The sequence below is a fragment of the Panulirus ornatus genome, chromosome 42, assembly GCF_036320965.1.
Source record: "Panulirus ornatus isolate Po-2019 chromosome 42, ASM3632096v1, whole genome shotgun sequence".
NCBI lineage: Eukaryota > Metazoa > Arthropoda > Malacostraca > Decapoda > Palinuridae > Panulirus > Panulirus ornatus.
The window spans coordinates 28,095,091-28,101,272 of record NC_092265.1 but is presented as its reverse complement, the minus strand read 5'-3'; the positions used below and the strand labels follow the sequence as shown (position 1 = coordinate 28,101,272).

The window sequence follows — 6,182 nt, the reverse complement described above, 5'->3', positions numbered from 1 at the left end:
CGAACATGATTTTGTCTTGATCTGTCCTTGTAACAGTATTTTGAACCTATACTCATCTTGGTGTATATTGTTTAGTTTTCGTAACCATTACATGAATATAAGTCAACATGTTTTCAGGAAAAAATAAGTTTTTCCAATTGTATGTTTTTCATTTACCATTGGATGGAAGGATCCCAGGGATTAGTGTATATCTTGTGTCCCAACCAACCTTGCTCTGTTGGTTCCTTGCTGTCTCTGGGTTAGTCTTGTTTTATGGAAAAAAGAAAGATAAATGTTTATCAGGAGCGAGACTCGAACCCAGGCCCGGAAGACCGGACAATGATTTGAAAGCAGCGCCTTAAACCACCCGGCCATCCTGCCAGGAGAAAATAAATTTGGAAGTTCTCTCTAACTTACTAAACTGAACAAATTCCAGGAGCAAATGTATAGTATATACTTATAAGGTTAAGAGACGGGACAACACGAGTGTATAACTCTCTCCCATAATGCACAAATAGTAACACACACACACACACACACACACACACACAGAGCGGCGCCAGGCTGGAGGCGGGGCATCGTGACGTCACAGGCAAGTCCCTCCCCCCGCCAGATCCAAACATGTGTTGTGTCTGGTGATGGCGGTTCAAGATTTCCCACATTTATATTGATCTTTACATTATCATCCACTCCCAAAGTCACCTGGCATTCTTGTGTTTCAACAACAGACGTGATATATGCAACACCAGGCAAACATTGTACCATTATCTGATAGGTTAATTGGTGCAGAATCAAGAACCAGTGAATTTCATCGCCGCCATAAGTAAGTAAGGAAGGTGACTTTAATGATGATAAATACGACCTGGTATGGCTGTGTCTACACACTACCGCCATCTGGTCAACCTGGTACGTACGAACCTTAACCTTAAAGTGGCCCACGTAAACGCGAACTTAAAATCTATCCATTTAACTGTCATTCATTAATTAACATTTAAACACCATCTTTTAAACGTAAACCTTCCACTTGCATTATATTAACAAGTACTCTAAGATACGTCATACAAACACAAGGTTTAAAGCTGAAACTCGAACTTTTAAGTCCGTCAATTTAACACCTACTTTAGAATTAGCAAAAAATGCGAATTTTTAACTCCGCCAAAAAGCAGCTTGTGTATGTAATGCTTCATTTAATTGAACATTTTTAAAGTCAGTTAAATTAATGGTATCCTTTGATGTTCATCATTAAAACATAAACCTATGAACTCTGTCTCTAGAACTAAGCACAAACTTTTACGTTCCATCATAGGAAAGGAAACTTGCAAAATCTATCAAAATTCGTCACATAACGCGAACTTTTCAACCCTTCCATTTACCTGGGCCACTCTTCCCTGGCTGCCATTCATATTTTGTCCTTTTAAACTATGACTTTATTACACTTTCATTCATTCATCATGACTTTATTACACTTTCATTCATTCATCATGACTTTATTACACTTTCATTCATTCATCATGACTTTATTACACTTTCATTCATCATTCATCAACTAGTTCGTCTCACTGATATTCCATTCATAAACTTCATTTGTGCATCTCATAGTTTGACCGCCATGTTGCATGTTTCCTTAAGGTTTATAATTCTTTGTGTATTTAATAATAGAAGATTCAGTGATATTTCTCGTGGTACTGGAGTTAGAGTTAATAACTGAGATGGCATTATAATCTCTAACTCCAGTACCACGAGAAATATCATTGAATCTTCTATCATTAAATGCACAAAGAATTATAATCTTGATATAAGTGATTGTCTATACAAATTGCATAAATTTAGTGTTGATAAAATTTGTAAGGAATTCATCTTGTCCACATAATTAGTTTATGATACGCTTGTTGTCTGTCTCGGACAATCACATGTTTACCAAATGGCGTACTAGCTACGTCTCTTCGTTGTATGTCAACTGACTGTTATATTTCTCTCTTGTGTCTCCCCTGATGATGTGGTTATTACATGAAAGTGCACTTGGGAACTTATCGTGTTTATTTTCCCCGTGGACTCATAGGAATATACTTGATCACGCGCAAAATTGTGATCCTTTCCAATATATATATATATATATATATATATATATATATATATATATATATATATATATCCTTCAGTATGTTTACTTTCGATAATGAGGAACATAAGAAGGAGCCAAGCAAGTAAATTTCGTCAAAGACATCTCTCTTTTCTAAACGCTGCCTCGCAAAGATTTTCATTAATTCAAATTGAAGAAACAGACGTATTTTTCTATTGTCTGGTTAGCTCAGTGGTAGAGCGTGAGTCTCACACACTCAAGGTCGTGGGTTCGAGACCCACACCAGACATATTTTTTGTCTTTTTCTTTTTTCATTTTGTCCGCATCACATGTGTGCAACATTCAGTATGTTCGTCCAACGTTATAGTGAAGATCTTCACAATAAATTGGGGTTTTCGACCTTATCTGAAAGGGTCAGGTCCACCAAGACGTCCTTGAAATCTTCCAGAAGCTTCTGGCGATCCTCCTCCAACTGCTGGGCACATCAGAGTTAACATGGGCCGGACATCGGTTGTGGAACGACTTAATCTGCTTCCGGTAGTTAGCAGGGATGATAATGAGGGCTCTGACCTCATACCAGGTCAGCTTAGTTCCAGTCTATTGCTTAGTTCCAGTCTATTGCAACGACAATAAAAAAGTAAAACTCAATTCTTCGTGGAAAATTGAGAGGAAAACACGACAGCAACATGGAGATTTACCCTGCGGTTATTTTGCCGGCTAGTTGGCAACGGTCGGTCAAACAGTATTTTGCCGTGGTAATGTCAGTGTTTTATATAATACTATGTCACAAAATATGTTCTTGGGGGCGTAGCTCAGTGGTAGAGCGCTCGCTTGGCATGCGAGAGGACCCGGGTTCAAACCCCGGCGCCTCCATTTTTTATTTGGGAAATTCATTGTTTTTAGTCTTGTATATATATATATATATATATATATATATATATATATATATATATATACATATATATGCATATATCGTTCGATCAGGGAAGTTAAGCAACGTTGGGTATGGTTAGTACTTGGATGGGTGACCGTCTGGGAACACCAGGTGCTGTTATCCCTGGGGATAGGGAAGAAAGAATACTTGCCTCGTATTCCCTGCGTGTCGTACAAGGCGACTAAAAGGGGAGGGAGCGGGAGGCTGGAAATCCTTCCCTCTTATTTTCAATTTTCCAAAAGACGGAACAGAGAAGATATAAAGATATTGTAAAGATGTAACTAATATAAGATATAAGAATGAATGGAAGATACGGATGTAGCTGAAACAAGGAGTAATGAAGACTAAGGTGCAATGAAAATAATTCTGTAGTGAAGACAAATATGTATGTAGAATTTTTGTATTGAACATCAACAAGTAATGATAATGATGAGAGTGTAGTAACGATGAGTGTTTAGTTAGGGAGTGGTGACAATTGCCTTTACAATGCTAATAAGGAGGTAACACAATGAGGAACACAAACTTTCCAAAGCTACGTTCAAGTCAGACTTTGAACTAAGTTCGGTAAACAGAAGGATGATGTTAAGATGAGAGTGTAGTGAGGAAGAGTATAGTGATGATAAAGATATTGTCAAGATAGGTTGTAGTGAAGATACGAATGCAGTGAAGATACGAATGTAGTAGAGATAAGGGATATCAAAGAGTAAAGTTTATTCAAAATGATTATGTAGTGAAGATAAGAACTACTTTTAGTGAACATCAGGAAGTAAGATGATGATGGTATGGTAAAAATAACGGTGTAGTGAAAAAGAGGGTATAGCGAAGATATAATTTAGTGAGAATAAGCTAGTAGTGAAGATACACTTGAAGATACACTTTAGTGAATATGAGGTTGTAGTGAACTTAACCCCATTGATCTGATCCCCCAAATCCTCCAAACTACGTTCAAGGGCGGATCCAAAGCCAACCGAAAAGGCTATTTCTCTGTGTATTATTATTAGTGGTGGTGTGTGTAGGTGTGTGTAATCATCTATTTGCCCTCGTGGTGCCCCGTGTAAGTAAGTTGTTTGTGTGAGCGGGTAAAATCTAAAGCCTTCCTTGAAACGAGCTTAGTCAAGATAAGGTCATATGAAGATGAGGTTGTAGTGAAGATCATGATAAGCCTAAGGGCTTGAACGTACATTTTAGGTCAAAGGCATCACCAGTACACCCTGGCCAGCATTAAAGTTTATCCGTACACAGACACACACACACACACACATAAGTATATATATATATATATATATATATATATATATATATATATATATATATATATATATATATATATATATATATATATATATATATATATATATACTTACACTGTGCCAGAAGCGTTAACTAAAGCTCATTTGGTGAAATCGTGTTTCCTCACATTAGATGTTATCCCAGATTTCCTAAATTCTTCTCTTTGGTCTTTCATTTTCTATGTTTTCCACTTGTCTTTCTTCAGCGAAGTGATTTACCGTTCATGTTTTAGATTAAACTATATTTGTCAATTTACCAATTCCCTCTCCCATCTCATCATGACGCTTCTTATTGTTCTTTGATTTGAATCCTCAGTTTTCACCTCTCCTTCAACATGATAACCTCTGAATCTGTGAGTGTGTAATGACCTATTTTTACTGTGTGAGGAGAGAGTTCTACACTCGCGAGGCCAAATATCTAGAACATTCCGTACTATTATACAACTTGTAAGATTTATATATGGTATCTGCCTTAACCATGACCTCATTCTTCTTATTCCATTCATCAACCACTCTTATATAAACTTTAAAATTACTTCTCTGAATATATTTGAACAATATTGTCCTAATTTTATGCTATGTTCTCTAGGTCTGTGTGTGTGTGTGTGTGTGTGTGTGTGTGTGTGTGTGTGTGTGTGTGTGTGCGTATTCTCAGAAAGTAGCTGTGTACTATTCAACAAGGATTTCCCAAAAGCCCTTTACCTCATATCCTTTTATTTCGATGCTTGAAAATGGCTAAATTTTCGTCAAAGTGTTTTTTGTCTTATTAGTATTTATAATGATTTATTGATTCAAAAAGTATTGGTATTTCGAAACTATTTAGATCCTTCAGCATCTCTAGCCATCTTCACTACACTCTCAACACCATTGGCCATCTTGAATATTTCTTCGACACCTCTAGATTTCATCAAATAATGATCGCAACAAAACTAAATGAATCCGTCTACATATCCGGATTTGTATGGGATTTAATCTGGATAGATCTGGTTATGTGACGTCACATAACCTAGGGGTATATAAGGCCGGCGGAGAGAGAAGTGTAATCATTTGAGGATGGGACTCCGTACCGACAACATCTCCCCTCACACTCTCCGGCAAGAAGAAAATTTGGTAAGTGCACCTCAGGCCGGAATCAAAATGAGCGTTCCAGTTGTAAAGTTAACCCAGAAGGATGTAAATGACCTGGTGGTCATGAGAGAGGTGGGTCGGGGAGGCAACGCCAAGATTGAAACGGTGTTGTTCCGTGGATCGTGTTGCGTCATCAAAACCCTTCTCGACGGAGTGAGTTCGAAAAGTCTTATGGATGAAGCCGACATTCACAGGAGACTGGCTGGGGCTGGAGGAGCCCCTCTCCTTCGAGCAGTGTGCCGCAATCCCCCACTGATCATCTTAAGCCACACTGGCCAGCCTTATGATAAGTACATGAGAACATGTCGGTCGGACGAGGAACTGGTCGAGTCCGCCATCATGGTCGCTCGTCGGCTGATGGAAATCCATAAGAAAAACATTGTCCATAATGACGTCAAGGTCGAGAATGTGACCGTGACGATGGGTGACAAGCCAGAGTTTCACATCATCGACTTCGGCTTGAGCGTTAAGAAGGGAAGCTGCGTTGAGTACAATGTTCCTGACCTGTGGTTGGCCCCTGAGGTCAGGGAGCGCAAGCCGGTCTCCCCAGCCAGTGACGTCTTCTCTTTTGGGCATCTAATGAGGCACGTGTCCATCCTGGTCAGGAAGCAGGGTGTGCGGGAAAGCCTCCAGGATCTTTACCAAACAGCGACCCACAGCGACCCCTCAGAGAGACCAGCTCTGCCACTTATTATTGGTGAGCTGAAGAAGGTGATGAGGTCAGTCCGCCGGAGGCGTACCAGAGGAAGGGGCCAACGGAACCAGAGGAAGG

At 39.1% G+C, this 6,182-nt stretch overlaps 2 non-coding genes across 2 annotated transcripts; both read left to right on the top strand.

Moving 5' to 3' along the window:
• The first annotated feature begins 2,276 nt into the window (after positions 1-2,276).
• TRNAV-CAC (transfer RNA valine (anticodon CAC)) lies at positions 2,277-2,348 on the top strand. Its single transcript has one exon. It is a non-coding gene; the product is annotated as a tRNA-Val (tRNA).
• Positions 2,349-2,860: 512 nt separating this feature from the next.
• TRNAA-GGC (transfer RNA alanine (anticodon GGC)) lies at positions 2,861-2,932 on the top strand. The gene has a single exon. It is a non-coding gene; the product is annotated as a tRNA-Ala (tRNA).
• The last annotated feature ends 3,250 nt before the right edge of the window (positions 2,933-6,182 follow it).